The sequence below is a fragment of the Microtus oregoni genome, unplaced genomic scaffold (assembly GCF_018167655.1).
Source record: "Microtus oregoni isolate MIOR12 unplaced genomic scaffold, Mior012 000036F_ref0000092, whole genome shotgun sequence".
In the NCBI taxonomy this organism is placed as follows: domain Eukaryota; kingdom Metazoa; phylum Chordata; class Mammalia; order Rodentia; family Cricetidae; genus Microtus; species Microtus oregoni.
The window spans coordinates 12,402,247-12,420,214 of NW_024543095.1; the positions used below are offsets into that span (position 1 = coordinate 12,402,247).

A 17,968-nucleotide genomic window follows, 5' to 3' on the forward strand; every position below is an offset into this window, starting at 1 on the left:
TAGATGTGGGAAGGAAGGAGATAATGGAAATGGAAGAAAGGGTTCCAACAGATGACAGAGAAGGATTTCGGGAAAAGACAGTTTGATAATCTGGGGCTCTGTGAGGGGCCAGTAAGGACTGACTTCAGAGTTACCACACCTGGGCAGTGTAGCACAAGTGCACTTAGAGCGATGATGGCAATACAGGCAGAAATGCTGGCTAACCCCCCTACACACACACACACACACACACACACAGACACACACACACAGACACACACACACACACACAGACACACACAGACACACACACAGACACAGACACACACCACACACAGACACACCACACACACACACATACACCACACACACACACAGACACACACACACAGACACACACACAGACACACACACACAGACACACACACACAGACACACACAGAGACACACACAGACACACACAGACACACACACAGACACACACAGACACACACAGAGACACACACAGACACACCACACACACAGACACACCACACACACACATATACCACACACACACAGACACACACACACAGACACACATACAGACACACACACAGACACACACACACACCACCACCACACACACACACCACACACACAGACACACACACAGACACACACACACACCACCACACACACACACAGACACACACACACACACACACACCACACACACACACACAGACACACACACACACCCCACCAGTTTTCTTTTCTTCATCGTCCTGAGGTTTCTGCCAATAGTGCAAGGAGGTTTGTGTTGCTGTTCTCATTTTACAAATGAGAAACATATAACATATGGTTTGTACTAGCCCATTGACAAAAGTTATGCAGCCTCAAATGCTATAACAAGGTTTTTTTAATCCATGCACTTGACGTTATATCACAGCGATTTTTGTTTGTTTGTTTCTACAACAGTTTACTAATACTGTTGTTTGGGAACAAAGAGCTCTGTGTTAGAATACTTAGTACAGAATGAGCTCTCAAGTTTCCTTCCCATCTGACTACAGATTTGTAGGTTGCTTCATCTCCATGCTTTCCAGGTCTTTACTTGTGTCTTCTGCTTCTCCATCCTCTAAGGTGGATTAAGGTAATTAAGGGTGGGAGGTCATCAGCTGAAGTCTGGGAGCCCAAATTATTCCAAGACATGTGACAAACTGAATGGTTTTCACTTTGCTTAGGAGAAACCCAAAGGTTGGGAGAGATGCTAGGAGACAGGAAGATAGAAAAACTGATAGAAAAGGAGGGGATGATGGGAACTGGAACACAATTTTGCCACAAGGAAGTAATTCTTTATTATTAATAATTAAAATCTGATCAAGGATCTCAATGCAGCTCAAAAGTTCACTGTTTTACAGTTGGGATTAATAGAGAAATTAAACTGATCAAGAATAAATAGTTACACAAGGCCCTGCAAGAGCAAGGTTACCTGTTCACTCAGATGTGGCAAACACTGTGTGGCAAAGATGAGAAAATGCCCCTCCAATGCAGCTCAAGCTCACTAAGGTGATATTGGAGTCAAACTATGAACCTCTTTTCTAGCGAACAGACATCTTCCATTACTGGGAAATCCCAAAAGAGGAGGGGTTCTCCTGCATTTCAACAATGAGCATCGTCCATTACTGGAGAAACCTGGAAGAGGTGGGGTTCCCCTGCATTTCAACAGTGGACATCTTCCATCACTAGGGATTCCCAGAAAACAAGAGTTCACCTGCATTTCAACAGTGCTTTGTAACACTCAAGTGGATTAACTGGAAGTTCTTGGATCAAAGTACTACAACCATGCTTCTAGAAACTCCAGACCATGCCACCTTTGGTCCTATAATCAAGGGATTTCAAGAGTTAACTCCTGGAGACAGGGGCCTGGAACCTATCCTCTGTACACTTTTGATTCTTCCAGGGGCCTCTTGGTTGACAACAGTAACAGCTTTTGATTGAAATTCGCTTTCCAACCTTGAGGGTAAATAGCAGCCCTTTTCTGATAGTTAACTGTGCATGCTGGGAAAGAATGTGACCGTAGTTGGGCTTTTATATATAAGCCATTTTTTTTTAAAAAGGTTTGCTGCCAAAAATATTTTCCATCCTGGTCTAGAGACAATCAACCTTCAGAGATACAGGATGGATCGATGGATCGATGGATAAAGTGGTTTTCAGGCAGGCGTGGGGACCAGGGTTTGGATCTGCAGAACCCACTCAATACGCCTGTAAGCATGGCAGCCTGCTGCAGTTCTGGCACCGTGGAAGAAAGTGCAGAGGATCCCCAAAATAAACTGCAGGGTATCCCCAGAACAAACTGGTTAGCTAGCTTAGCCCACCAGGGAGCTGCAGGTTCTATTGCGAGCCCCTAACTTAGCAAATAAAGAGGAGAGCAATTAACCAAGTCACTTGATGTCAACTTCAGGCAAACACACTCATGGTAGAACTTCAAAGAGAAGAAGTTTCCATAAAAGAAGGAATATCCAAGGAGAATAAAACTCTCTAGAGCATGGAGGCAGGAGTAATCCAAAAGGAACACAAGGCATGGATAACTGCAGACATCTAAGTCTCCTTAACTTCAGGTCACCCAAGAATCACCCGGAGACAAGAAAACCCAGGTAGCTGGGCCCCTTCCTCAGATACACAGCAGATGACAAGTATAACGTTCCTGCTGACACCGGTAATTTTAAGGTAGTGTGATTTTGGCGCTCTTCCTTGAAAATACCTGGAACAAAGGCCAGGTGAGAAGAAAAGGGAGAGCTGAGCAGAGAGCAGAGAGGCTTCTGAGGCAAGCGCCATCTGCAGCAAACACATCCTCAGCATGAAAATGAACCAAGCGGCACTCAGCTAGTGCCTGGGTATCCTAGGGCAGCCATGGGCTTCGGATGGCGTGAACACTGGTGTGAGAAGAATGTATTACATGGATGTGCTTCTTACAGGCTGAGACCCCTGGTGGGATTAAAACAGGAAGGCCCTTCATGATTGTGTTGGCAGAGAGGTGGAGGACTAGAGGACGAGGGAAAACAGAGGCTGAGGCAGATCGTCAAGCGGCAGATGCAGGCACTGAGTAATCTGGACAGCAGCTGATCTATCAGCGTCAGTTCTGCCACTCGAAGCAGAAGGTTGGGATTGCCAGACACTCCAGCAACACCTGACCAAAAGCAAGAAAACTGGAAGCCTCTAGACGTGAACCCTAAAGCAGAGGCTGAAATATGCAGGACCATGCACCCTAGGAATGGTTTGAGTAGTGGAGAAATCTGCTCCTTCCATTCGAGGCTTTTCATGGGTGTTGCCGACTTCCCCCACTCTTTTCTCTTCAGCTCCAGAGTTAATCCGAACTGTGAGTTGCTCCTCTTCCTTTCTAGCATCCTCTCAGCTCCTGGAACTCTGTGCTATACTTCAATTTCAGGATAAATGATACAAGAATATCTCAAATAACTTTCTTCTTTTTTTTCAATTCATTTTTTATAAAGAAAATTCTGTTTGAATGAGTGGAATCTGGTGTACGAGCATACCCCCTGTTTCATCCTCAAGTAGAATACTTTCATAGGAGATGGATTTTATCACTGAAAGGGAGGGGTTCTTTTTCTGTTTGGTATCAAGTCATAATCCATGGAAAAGTCACAAGCTTCTGAGAATGGCAGAGGTAGAAAGCAAAAGAAAATATATAAAATAGAGAAAAATGACACATTGTAATGAAGTACATAAATGATCTGTGTGTCTCCTCTGTCAATATTCTATGCTGCTGTTTTGGAAAGTTCCTGTGAGAATGCTCAGTGGCTTGGCTCTAAAACCATGTACAAATCCACAGGAAAGCAGCACAATTTTAAGAGGGAAGTGAGCTTAAAGAGGAACTTGTCAACTCTGATTACTCAGCAAAATAAATGGAGTGTTGATGGCCTGTGGGAAAACATAGTTTTTACACAAATCTCTGAGCAGTTTGTGAAACATACATGCTCTCTATTACATAGGACATGCAGTGTGTGTGTGTCCTTCAAACACTTGTATCTTGGAAAAATTGTTTAAATATCAGTAGAAGAGTTACAGTTTTAAATGTTAGGAATGATGCTGAAGCTGATTTATTGTTGTCTTTTTTGTGACAGAGGGTCTGCCATAAAGCTAATCCTGAGAGTAGATATTGGGGGAGTTAGAAAAAAAGTCAGTGGAGGAAAAAAGAAAAACAAAACAAAACAGTTAGCCATTTAGTCATTCAGTTCATAGTGGTAAAACCTTTGCTTCCCAAGCTTTTGCTTAAACAAGAATCGTTTTCATCGATCTTGATGAGTCATGTACCACTCAAGCAACTGTCCATCCATCCATACATCCATGCATCCATCCATCCATCCATACATACATCCAACAAATACTGGATGTCTGTAAGGTGCCTCTGGGATCTAAAACTGCAAACTAGATAAATGCAACCTCTCTCTTCATGGAATGTATGCATGACCTCACTGAGAGACAGGCAAGAGATGGTACTCTAAATTATTCCAAACTGTAATCATTAGCTGTGGCAAATTTTCTTTCAGAAAAATATAATCATATAGAAATAGAAGCCTGGGGCCTGATTGATAGGGTTTTAGTGAAGGTTCCCTGAGAAAATAGCATCTGAGTTATTCAGAATTTAGAAAACTACAGGAAATCAAGAGGATCAGATGCTTCAGGGCAAAGCTTCTGCTGACCCCTTGACATTACCCTCCTGGATAATGGGATTATTCACAGACCTACTATCTTATGTGGGATATGAGATCATGCTTGGAAAACACTGAAAATAGCTCTATAGTTTATATGAGACTTTTCATCTTGGACGTCAGAGCTATTCCCCTTCAGTAAACTGCTTTCCGACACACTGTTCTGGGGAGTGGGATGGATGAAGGGCTCACTGGTCTAGGGACTACAAGAAATGAATACCAGATTTAGCTCCACAGAGGAACTTTGGACAAGTCCCTTCTACTCTCTTGCTCTCTCCAATTCAACTGTTAAACACAGGGAATTCTGGTAATAATTTGATATTTGTGGTATATCACATTTTGGTATTCAGTGCAATTCATAAGACGATACCTGTCCACCTCGCTGGGTCTGCTGTTTTCTGACAGTCAGCTGAGCTATTAAATATGAGAAAAAACTAAATATGAATCATATTTTCCTTTTCCAAACTTTTATACCTAACCTCCCTGATCCATCCTTAAAGCCAAATCTCCCTCTGTTAGATTTCCTTTACTATTATTATTTTCCCCCTGGGAAAGCCCTTAAAAGTTAGATAGCTTTTCTCTCCATTTCTCAGTAAGAAACCTCAGACTGATAACTGCAAAGATTTTGCAAAGCCACATGTCACAAAAGTGACAGACTAGACTCTAAAACAAAGTCTGTGTTTCTAGGCCGCCTCTCTTGACTCTGAACCAACTGCTAAGATGTCGTAGACTCACTGATATTACATTTTTCGTGTCTTTCACACTATGTACTTTGTCAGGAATCAAAAACTCATGTCCAATGGAGCCCAACCCAGCCTGCCACCTGGTCTTGTACAGCCCATGAAATTAAAATGTTTTCCAATTTTTAGATGGTTAAAAACTGGAATAAAAGAACATTTCACATTTCAAAGAGAACTTATGAGATATGCAGAGTCAGTGTTCATTAATAACTTGTTAAAGAAAACAGCTCTTCCATTATGTATGTATTGTCTGAGCTGGCTTTCTTGTAGAAGAAACAGAGTTGAATGACTGTGAACGACTCCATGGTCCACAAAGACGAAAAGCAATTTTTATCACTATTGAAAAACACGTGTGATCTTACAACATGTGTGTCTGTGTGTGTGCGCATGTGCGTGTGTGTAGTAAGCTTTCTCATAAGGACCACCAGCCCACAAATAATGGCATGAAGACTTATTATTAATTATGAAAGCTTGACCTTTAGCTTAGGCTTGCCCCCAACTATCTCATATAACTTAAATGAATTTGCTTCTATTAATCCACAAAACCACGAGGCTTATTACCTATCTCTGTATTGTTCATCCTGAATCCTCTGAGTCTGGCTGGGTATTCTACCTTCTTGTTCCCAGAGTGTTCTCCTGCCTATATCTCCTGCCTAGCTATTGGCCATTCAGCTTTTTATTACACCAATCACAGCAATACGTTTCACACAGTGAAAATGTCCCACAACATTTTGTCCTTTTACTTAAATAAAAAGGAAAGGTTGTAGTTACTCTAATAGAGTAAAACTACATACAATAAGAACAATTATTAAGTAAAAATTATATTTAAAATGTCCAGTCTGTTTGTATTTGGCAAATTCGGGGAAATTACTGTGTTATCTATCCTCTTTTAGTTAGTCCAAAGTTTTATACCTACGTCACTTTCTATAATAACCTGTATTACCATCCTAAAAATATCTTTTTAAAACTTAAAACATCTCTTTAGATAAACAACTTAGGATTTTTGTTTTTCAACCAAAAGTACCCTACGTCATTTATGAAAGTCCTTTTTATCTGAATTTGACAAGGAAAACCATACAACTCTCTAGCCTTCAATCCCCATCACAGACCCAAGAAGAATAAAATATTATCCGAGTAAAGAGGAAGTGCAGAGGAAACAACTTCCAAAACTACAGAAATGACAAAGATAGTTGGCTTCCTGTATAGTCACCCAGGTTTTCCTACAACATAGGGGCATCCATCTTTGGACTACAGGCCCATACAGGACAGACTTATATCTAAAGCAGTAATTTTGAAGGACCATCCGAGTTTGTCTTGGCAAAGTTCAGCAGTCATCTTCTATTGTGTCCCGCTTGTCCAATTTGGATAATATACTGTCAGCAGTCAAGGCAAGGTGAGTTTCTTGCCCAGTGACTAACTTTGCCACAATAAACACAAACTTTGACGTCAGTCATTCATCTTTTAAAAAGTAGATTGGTGCTACCATGAGCAGATGTGTTTCACTGTCATGAAATCCTGTTGTTATTTAAAATCTTAAATACTTAAATAAATACTTTATAGGTCTCTGAAGTGTTTGAAGACAACCTATCTATTTAAGATGTATCTCTGACCTTGAAAACTTACCTAAAGTGACTACAAGTTTGATTATTATAGATGACTAACTACTAACATGCATTTCTTAACTATCCTAAAGAGTTTTATAGCAATAACTTTCAAGGACTAGAAATTTACATTACATTGTTAAATGAGCTGCCTAGGTACAACAAGTTAAACAAGAGTAGAAACATATAGAGAGTATGTTCTAACAAAAATAACCTCAAATTTGTATCATTATACAAAAATATCTTAAACAAAGTACAAACAAATACATCATGGTTGGGTGGTCCATGTCATCGAGTGTATACTTGCCTTCCACCTGTCCATGGCAATACTCCGCATCACTGAGCATAGTCATGTAAAAGGCACGATAGGAACAAGGACTCTCATTTATTCGTAAGCCATTTATAAATCTTTATAGAATACTTGTGCACCAGAAACTATGGCACTGATATATGGTTCCCCACAAAATCCATAGACTCATTAATGTTGTTATTACTATTATTATCATTATCATCCCTCCTTAAATAGATGAGCGAAGGGAGCTGAGAGAAATGATAAATTCAAACAGACATTGTAAATATGAATGGTCTGCTTACATCTGCTGGTCTCAGAGCCCTGTAGGCCCAAAACACAAGGGGCCTGCAGTTGAAGAGTCAACATTGAAAAAAAAAAAAACAGTGTGTCAGTACTCGTTCCTCCCTGGGGAATCTTTGTTAGATATCTAGGCATTCATACGGCTGGAAAACATCTGCATTTGGGAAGGTCTTCTACATTGTCAGAAAGGAAGAAGTAGACTTGACTTGGACAGGGTGACTTCTAGGTATCACCCCCTCTTTTTCCATCTTAGAGCCATTTAATATTAAGTACTCTCCATTTCGTTATTTGAGAAAAGAAAAAAATAACTACATGCCATCTGATGTGTTTTGCAGTGCTGAGGACAGTCTGAAATGAGAGCACCGATGAAAAAGTAGCTCTTGAAAGAACTGCATGTTCTGGGAAGAAAGACAGAAAAGATTCACAGAGGGAGAGGGGAATGCGAATTTGTCCAACACACACCAACTTCAGCTCCGGGTGGTCACAATCTCCATCATAAGAAAGGCATTTTGATAGGGGGAATGATACTCCCGAGAGGTAGTACCTTTCCAAACTCTCCCTGATGCCACTTACAGGGAAGGTCTACAAAGCAAGTGTCCCTTCGGAGATGGATAAGCAGTCCAATGACCTTGACCTGTTACTAGGCTGGGAGGCTTTTTACCAAGGAATAAAAGCAACCAAAGAGTGGCCCTATGTCTTGTGTATTAATGAAGATCTTGGAGAAGCTGGAGTAGTGAAAGGGGAAATTCATGAGAGCCAACAATGATACATAAACAAAATCAACCTAGAGCGGCACCAAAAAATACCCAGGGTAGCATCACACTTACAATCTCCGAAATCTGGAGGCAGAGGCAGGAGGATTCAAAGCCTACTTGGGCTCCATAATGAGAGCTGATCTTTAAAACCAACCAAAAAGTAAAAGAAATGAGTTGACAGGTGACCCACTGGTTCTATTTGTTTCTGACTATTTATTTCGCCTCTGTCTTTCAAGGTTGTGCTCCAAGATCATGTTGGAAGTTGCTTTCAAGTCTAAAATGCCATAAAGTTACTATTTGTGATAACTCTATAGTTCATAAGTATTGTCCTGACTGGGAGCATATCAGTAGCTATGGAATTGCGCAGGACATTGGTCTATTGTCCTTGTCATAAAATGCCTGGAGCAGGCTTCATATGTCTCAAAGGGACTGGGCTCACTGGTTTTCTAAACCCCTTTCCCCCTATCAAATGACCTGAAATACCTTCTCCTAGAGGAAGTCACAGGTCAAGCTTCTCTTTCCTTTTCATCTCATCCAGTGCTTCATTCTTCTGCAGTTCAGAACCTGCCTTACTCAGCCATGGTATTTCATCTATAGTTGTTCTAGATCAGGACAGGAAGCACTCAGTCCAGAGCGCGACTTTTGTACTGGCTCTTACTCACCCATGGTGAAGTCGGGCAACTGTGACAGTCTTCATCTTTAAATTAAGGTAGTGATGCTTCCTTTCAGGACACTTAAAAGCATCAGATCAGAAAAATATATACCTATGTACAGCAGCTTGTCTAGTATTGGCATGACAAGTGCTCCAACAAATGGAAAATAACTCACTTTTCATGTGTGTGTTCTGAAAAGCCCACTGCAGGGCCTATATATACATCTAGGGCTCAATAAATGTCATAGTTGGATTTATGTAAGCTGCTGAATCACTGCCTTGCTGATTGACTTGATCTCACATTAGAGTCAACAAAGAAATTATTATTTGTGACTTTGCCTGCAATGGCTGTGTGAGATCTGCAAAGTGATTACTCTGCCTTTGAGTTTAAGATGGCCCCTGATACTATGTTCCATCTCTTGAATGTGCAGGTGACTATTTACCCTAATTGGCATCAGGCTACAATCACCTAGGTAACCAGTGGGGACGCTGATGATGGTACCATACAGCACTTCAGGGCTAGGGAATGCTGCATATGGTGCAAGATAGCACCTTCAGGATTTGAAGACCATCAATTTACTCTGCAGAAAATACTCGGCCCATTTCTCAGAAGCCTTACAAAAAAAGAGGGTAACTTTCAAGAAAAGATCCAAGGCTGCTTAAGAGTAGCCCCTTAGTGTGGGAATGCATGTTTGCCTATTTCTAGCTATTCTCCAGCTACCAACACCTTTGTTAGAAGCTCTGCTCCCTGGCACTGGACTCCTCATACTTGCCCATCAGAACAGTCTTTGGAGGGGCATTCCCTGGGCAGAAACACAGCTTTAAATCCCATTCACTTGCTCTTTGCCTTCCGCATCTCAGGACTTTCTGTCAGTTAATTGTATAAACCATTCCAGGTTCACAGATGAACATATGATAATTCCCTGCAGGGATTCGTACAGAGTACCTCTCAGCCAGGCAGTACCTCTATATTTGGTTAGGGGTCTGTCTGAAAGAATACCTTCGCCCAAATGAATGACTTTCACTCTAAGGATCTCAGATCCTATGTTGGCCAATGGATAAAGGTTTAGAACCTATGACTGTTTAGGCCAGACTCAAGCAACTTGTTATAAAGGAGGTATTGACCCTCAGCCACGGAAACATTTTTCTTGCCTCACTTGTCAGTCAGGATGCTCCCTCCCTTCTTTGAAAACTGGGCAGGAAGTAAAGTCAAAATGTGTGTCATTTGAACCTTCATCTATCTGGTTACACTCTGGACTAAAAGGACCAAAGGACAGCTGCAACCGTGAGCATAAGGCAGCCAGGTTCAAAACAAAGTTGGCAGGGAAGACAGCGGTAAGGACTACTGAGTCAAGATGCTCCCCGTTTGTCTTCGGAACCCCTTTGATGAAAGCCTACCAGTAAGCACTTTCCCTAGAAGTCTCTGAGCCAGAAGATGAGCTGTCTGGGTTGCATGGCAGAAAGACTGAGAGCCTGCTCCTTGATTCTTTAAAGTTTCAGCATCATATACGTGTACATGTGAGAGGCTAGAGGCTGGAGCAAAGAAAAAAAAAAGACAGAGAAAGGTAGAGAAAGGACAAGAGAGGGAAGGCCAGAAAGAGGAAAAACGGAGTGGGGGAGGGAGGAAGAAAGAGAAAGTCAGAGAGAGAATGGAAAATAATCCTACAGCATCTAATGAGGCCCCACTGGACGAGTCTTGCCTTTAAATATAAAAATCCCCAAAGGCAAAAGCTGAAAGCTCACATTTCCCGAGTCTAGTCTATCCCAACGGGTCAGAATACACCTGACATCTACTTCCACTAAATCCAAGAGATATCCCCCGGGAGCCCAAAGCATTTTGTACAGAGGGAAAAGTGGGAACGGCTAGTGCTGTAACCCACTGGCCTGCTTACTCTCAGTCTCCGCTGAGAATTAGAACTGGAGAGGTAGACAGCTAAGGGAGCAGTGAAGATCTGGGGATCTAGAGAAAGTCAGGGAGAATACTTGCCACAAGAGGGAGCAGTAGAATTTGGTCAGATGGGTAAATGTTCCTACTAGAGAAAGGGGGTGTCTAACTGTGAGTTTATAGGATCCAATCATGGAGTATGGATAGTAATGAATGATGGCTAAGCAAAAGACTTATGTCCCTAAGTGACAGAAAGTAGTATTTGGACCACTAAATGCTTAACAAAATCAGATTTTTGTTTTACTTGAAAGTAACATATACAACAGCCGAAGAACATGAGGCATGCAACCTGACATAACATTATCTTCTCTAAATGTTTCTTGCTATAGAGTTAACTACCATTTCAGGAATCTTGTTGATTCCTATACCTGCTTCTTTTCTGTATATTGTCCTCCCTCTACCTGGAGTGCCCGGGAGAAAAGACTTACCCCACACATGTGACAACCACAAACAGGCGCAAAACACTTTCTTTACATCGCGTGTGTTTGTTCCTTGCTGCCCATTTCTCTTTTTAGAGGAGAAAAGCAATTTCTAGAGGCTCCAGAGTCCTTCTCGTTTATTTTGTCAGAGAAACAGATTAAGCACTAAGAGGGAAGGAACCATGCGTTTACTTTGCAAGATAAATAAAAGTCTATTTTTGTCTGATAAAAAAACATGTTAAATATAGCTTGCTAACAAATGCTGAAGCTCTTCTTGATGTATTTTATTGTTTCAAAGCATAGTGAGCTTGAAAGAGCCAACATCTATAAATCCTGCACATCCATCCTCAGGGGATTCCTCACCTTCCCCTCCGGTTTTCATCTGGCGTTAGGGCACCAGCACTGCTATGCTCTCTCCTTCTCCTTCATGGTCAACAGGAATTCCGTCTGTCTCTTAATCTGAATCCAAATGGATGCCATAGAAACCATTCTAGTTACAGGATGGAAGGTCTACAAATAGACAGGGGCCATGAAGCACTACCTTCCAATGCCTTTAGTCCAACACTCTCTCCCCAGCCAGGCTAAGCAGCTTGCTTTCAAGGCAAGTTGAGATAACCACCCTAGATGCTCACATCCTGATGCTACCTCTGGTCAGCTCAGCAGTGAATACTGCTTTCTCTCAGTTCAGCTTTCTTGTTCGCTTGTTTGTTTTTCCCTCTCTCTTTTTCTAGGAACTAATCACTTGTTTTTAATAAAACACAACAGCCATTTTAAAAGGAGGAAAAGATCGGTATTGTCTTTATACGGGAGATCTTAGTTAAAGAGTTCTGAGATCCAAATGGAACCCTCAAAGCAGGCAGAAAGTGTGGAATGAAAATGACTGAAGAAAGCCCACCTGACTGAGAGCAGTGGGTCCTCCCCCCACCCGCTCACTCACAAAACCTTAAAGATGGATGGAGCAGGCCTTCCTTCCTCCTGCCTTCTACACCCAGCTAACCTCCAAAATTAAGCAAGTTTGACAAAACCAGAGAGCAAAATCCCAGTAAGGCAGGAATTCGAAAGAGGAACCTAAGCTGTCATTCTTTTTCCGGCTTTGTGTTCTTGTTGCAAATGAATGAAGACTTTAGATTCATTCTCCTCCCCCAAGAGCCTTAGAGAGAAGGTGTGTGGTGTGTGTGTCTCTGTGTGTGTCTCTCTCTCTGAGTGAGTACATTTGTGTGTGTCTCTGTGTGTGTCTCTCTCTCTGAGTGAGTACATTTGTGTGTGTCTCTGTGTGTGCCTCTGTGTTAGTACATGTGTGTGTCTCTGTGTGTGTCTCTCTGCGTGAGTACTTCTGTGTGTGTCTGTGTGTGTCTCTCTCTGCGTGAGTACATGTGTGTGTGTGTCTGTGTCTCTCTCTCTCTCTGTGTATGAGTACATGTGTGTGTGTGTTTTAGTGGGACATACTTTCAGAATTCCCCTCCCACGCCCCCCCCACAATGCCCCTTGAGAAACCTTCACACAGCAGGACAGCAGATCTAAGGTAGTAAACATTCTGCTTCTCCAAGCTGAGGTCCTCAAACAATCTCTTGAAGCAAATCTGATGAGAAATCTTCACCCCCTCAGCGGCTGGCTCCCTGACCAGGATGCCTGAACTGTCTTTAGCGCATCTGTCATTTTTCGAAAAGCTTCTTCCACTACACCTCCCACTGATATCCTTTTTTCTCATTTTAGGCTTTACACCTCCAGCAGGACAAAGTTTGTGTTGTTATATTCACAACCACTAGTGGCTGACTAGCAGAGAGGGTCTTCCAGGGAGCCAGGCTAAGGGGGGGTTAAAGCCATTCCTAGCACAAAAAGCATGACTTTCTTCTGCCCGTGATCACAAATAACAAACACGTTGGTCTCTTCCCGAAAATGCTTTGTTAAATTGGATCACAGCTGCTCTTAACTCAAGCACCTCCTCTTTATTTGGGGAGGGAAGTAGGAACTGCTAGCAAGTCATTCACCAGACAGAGACAGAATGGGGGGGGGGGTGCGGACAATGAGGCAAACATGCACATATGTTGTATTTTTTAAAGCGTCTCCAGGACGGATTTGGTTTCTCTAGCGGACTGTCCTGCCTCTTCCTCGAGAAGGAGGAGCCAAGAAGGAGATCCTTGAATCTCAGAACACTGGCCATTTCCCCAAGGGCCAGCCCAGCCTCAGTGTTAAATGATGCAGCTGTGAAGTTCCCTTTGAATCTCGGGGTAAAGACGTAAGTGCATGCAGAATCCCCAACACCGTGCCCGTGCACGGGAATCCTACAGCCCACTCCCCACAGCTTTTCTCCCTCCTCTTTCTCGGCTACCCAGCCACACCTCCCTCCCCTCTGCAGTCCTGCCTAGTAGCACCCAACGTCCGCCAGGAGAGGTGGCTCACAAGTGGAGCCTTGGGGTAGACCCCAGGAATTACCAGGAGGAAGGGGGACCGACCGTGTGAGGAACCCAGTGGGTGGAGGTGTCTGGCTTCCCAGCAGCGCTGCCTGATTTCTGGGTGGACTTAGCTCTTCGCCCCTGGAATCCTCGCAGCCCAGCACTGTCCAGGGTGCAGCATCTCCCCCCTACCAGCAGCCCTTTCTTCTCTGGCAATCTACACTGGCAGGCGGGGACCCTCACGCCCCAAACCACCAACAGCCTGAGCAATTTCACTCTCAGAGAACCACGGACACCCAGAAAATCTGCAGGCGTGCGCTTACACATACAGACACACACACACACACACACACACACACACACACACACGCACGAGCAATTAAGAAGCTGACCCTTTGGCTTAAACGAAAGGAATCGCTGCCTTGAGAACCTCAAAGAGAGCAGTTTCCTTCTCGATGTCGCTGCCTACCAGGGACCAGCTCCTTACCTGGGCTGAGCCTTGTGGATGGATTCCCTGCACGCCGCCGGGCAATCGGGCGCGCTCACTCCCTTTTGGAGACAGCTCGCTTTCAGGAAGAGGTCGCTCCCATCCTCGGCTGGAAGCACAAAGCCGGCGGCGGTGGTGGCGGCGGCGGCGGCTCGACTCGGGAGCAGCGCCCGCTCGAGCAGCGACGGCGGCGGTGGCGGCGGCGGCGGTGGCAGGCAGCGGTGCGCGCGGGCGGGAGGCGGCGAGGCCGGCAGGCTGGGAGGGCCGGGGCCGGGCGGCGCGCGCGCTGCGCTCCCTCCCTCGCTCCCTCTCCTCCCTCCCGCGCACCCCGCCCGCCAGCCCGCAGCCTCACACTGGCTCGCACGCGCCGGTCCCGCCGCCTCCTGCCTAGCTGGACCCCGCGCGCCACCCCCGGGTGCCTTGTGGGAACACGAGCCGAGCGGGCAGCCCTTGCAGCCACCGGGTCTCCTGTGCTCCACCAGTGGCTGAATTCCCCCGCCGCGGGGCCCCCCGCAGTGCGTACCCGCCGCGCAAGCCAGCGCTCCCTTCTGCACCCAGACACAGACACGCGCAAACACGAGCTACTGCAACTTTTCTTTTGAACCCTGCTAGACTGATCCATAGACAACCTGACGCCCCCCACCCCCCATACAACTCGCCCACTTCTTCCTTACCCCCGAATTTGCTACTCCAGATACATCTTTCTTCCTCCACATTCTAGTCCTCTTCTAATGGAAGCTTTCTTTTTAGCAAAGGGAATCTGGCGACGTATCACCATTTTTATTTTAATCCTTACTCTGTGTTTCGCCTTCGTATTGAGATAGGAAGAATTATATGCTAGCTACGAGGTGCTGCGGATCAAATACGGACGAGGACAGGGGTTTCCCAGTGGAGATCTCAGAAAGACTCAAGGTGTTGCTACCTCGCTCACACCTTGCAGCTTCCGTGGGAATAAAGTCCAAGAGGCCCTTTAGTATGAATGCTGTGCTGCTTTTAAACTACAGACAGGAGTAAGAAACTGAGCATTAAGACTGAGTCAGGAAAGACCTAATGCAGCAATCGACGAATCATTCATTGTCCTTTCCAAGAGAAGCCATACCATTGCCAATACATCACTTCTCCATAATTAATAAAGGAGCATTGCCGCAGGCCCTTGCTCTCACGACAGCTCATTCATCCTTACAAATCCTTAATGACTTGGCAGGATGAAGGGCTAGACCCACTGAGGAGCTCAGTGACACCCAAACCTGGCTGCCCATCAGATACACCTGGGGATGCAGGCTCAAAAGCTGCTACAGACTCTGAGCAGAGTTGCAGGTTTGGGCCTTTAAAGCAAAACTTGATAGTAGCCCTGTTGTTTGCCAAGAAAGGTAGGTGAGTGCCCTGTCAGGGGCGGCTATATAGTGAGGGACAGAAGAGAGAGCTGAGAGGCAGCAGAGGCAGCAGTGACAGGGGTCGGGGAGTTCAAGTCTTTCTGTAGTTAGCCCTCCTACTTACAGCGCAGCTCTGGCTGTCAGGCCTTAAATGAAGAGAGGTTAGGACTCCAGGAATCAGTGACTCTGCAACAAAGCAAGGTGGGAGAAGTGGCCTTTCTCTAGAAGCCCATCAGGGACTCTTGAGCCTGATTGCACCTCAGCTATGCAGGAGAGGGTTTTTAAATCCCATCGCGCAGGCCACACCCCAGACTGGTGAATTGGCAATCTATGGGGTGGAATGCAGGCATCAGGGAATGGTTTTGCAGGTGCCCCGGTCCATCCTAGGCTCAAGGAGGGTAAAGAATCAGGGCTCTGGGCTAGAGTATCCTTTCAATAAGGTATGGATGTCAATCTCCTGGTGATGAAGTTTCTTGCTCAGGGCAGCGCCTCAATTTCTAGCGAATGTCACATGCTATGGGTGGCTTCTGAAGGAGGGCTTCACCGCACACAGCAAGTATGTGTGGTGCCCTTCTAAGTGCTCATGGGCACTGAGCTTGGCAGAACATACTGCAAGCTGCCTTTTCTGTCGACATTTGCAGGAATTCTTCCGGCCTAACAACAGTTTCCTTTCTTTGCTGGGTCCAGGGCTTTTCCTGGAGGCCCCATGGCTATCTATGCAGGCTTCTGTGAGACTGCACTGACTCCTGATACACGGCATGACAGCGTCGGTTGCCATCACTCAGCTAGTGTATACCTCTATTAATAACTGCTTTAGAACTCTGACTGAGAGAGAGAGAGAGAGAGAGAGAGAGAGAGAGAGAGAGAGAGAGGCAGCTCTTTAGCTCACATTCAAGGAAGGGGGCTTGGAAAGAAAAGTGGCTGCATCTACATGACACAGGGAAAAACTTGTAGGGAAAGAGTCCACTCCATTCATAGGGCAGAGAACATAGGTAAAGGAAGAGAGTGAACGAACGGAAGAGCAAGGTGAGTGAATTGTATTCCATTGGCATAGATCTTGTGTGCAGCGCGAGAAGCAGATTTGCTTTAATGGACTGCCTAGTGAATGCTCCAATTTTCTTGAAAGTGTAAGTATGTTTGTAACATAGTGTGGCAAAAGGGATGGTTTTTTTAGGGCACCCTGAGTCCATCATGTCAGCGTCTACGAAGGTATTAAAGTGGCATCCCATTTTCTTTATTTTTTTCTACTTGAAATTGATAAGTAAATTTTGAATCTTGGAGAAAACCTACATCAAGTGTTTTTTTTTTCTTTATCTAGAACCACTAAGAGGCAGCCCCATGCCTGGTAATTTGGTACCCATTTTGATCTGACTTAATATCTGAGCCCCTAATTTTCTTTGTCTTCCATTTCTCATTAAAGCCAACTTTATAATGGTTCTAGCGCCCCAAGGCAATTTAAACCCTTTACTCCCTCCCTCCCAAATGTCATACATGGCTGGATTTTTATTGCAAGAATTATCAAGGTCTACATCACCCGCAAAGGGCTGTGGGAGACTGCAGTTGTACTTCAAGAAGTGGCGAGGCTGCTGCAGGCTGGATCAGGACAAAGAAAAAGCATTGTACCACGTATGAAAGTGGGGGTTACTATCCTAGTCACAAAAGTCCTGATAGCCGTCTCTTATGGAATTCTCACATATTGGCAGTCGTGTTTCCACCGTTGAACCTGAATTTTTATGCATTAGTTTTCACTATATCACTAGCTAAAAAGCATGGTACAACTACTTAGTGAATTGCATAAGATTGTTACTAAAAGTCGACGCATCCTAAGGTTTTCATGAGTTGGTTCCTAGAAAACCTTTTCTGGGGCCTTCAGAAAATTCACTGCAAAACAAATATAAGTGACACGTATTATATCCAGCTTTATATCCAGTCTCCAAAAAGAGGAGACCAAGAGTTGCACATTTAAAAATGTTTCATTTAGTACTGGGTTGAAACCCATAATAATTTTTATCATGGAGAAAGCAAGTACTCTACTATAGTTGCTTTTCTTTTGACGTCAGTGACTTGGCCAGAGATACTATTGTTCTTTCCATTGCTAGGAGTTTCATTAAAATTCAACCAGCTACTTAAGTCCTGGTCATCCCCATTCTCCTTTCTCCTTTCTCCTTTCAGCCTTTCCCACTTACTTCATGCTGATCTTTCTTAAACTCAGTCTTATATAGATCTCTGTATCCAGAAAATGTTCCACAGTACACCGAACTGTCCAGAAGAGAACACAGTAGCTAGCTAGCTCTCTGCCTAAACACCTCCGCTGACCACAGAG

At 44.4% G+C, this 17,968-nt stretch overlaps 1 protein-coding gene across 12 annotated transcripts in view; it reads right to left on the minus strand.

The window, feature by feature from the left end:
- Positions 1-17,968, minus strand: part of Slc8a1 (solute carrier family 8 member A1) — a 459,309-nt gene that overhangs the window by 384,939 nt on the left and 56,402 nt on the right. For 5 of the 12 annotated variants that reach the window (XM_041631012.1, XM_041631009.1, XM_041631007.1 and 2 more), the window contains exon 1: positions 14,273-14,503. The exons of 1 other annotated variant lie outside the window; for it this stretch is intronic. The gene's annotated coding sequence lies outside the window, so the exon portion shown is untranslated. Of the gene's footprint in view, positions 1-14,272; positions 14,504-17,968 lie in introns of those variants that run through there. 6 more of the 12 variants (XM_041631004.1, XM_041631003.1, XM_041631002.1 and 3 more) reach the window with 2 other exon arrangements.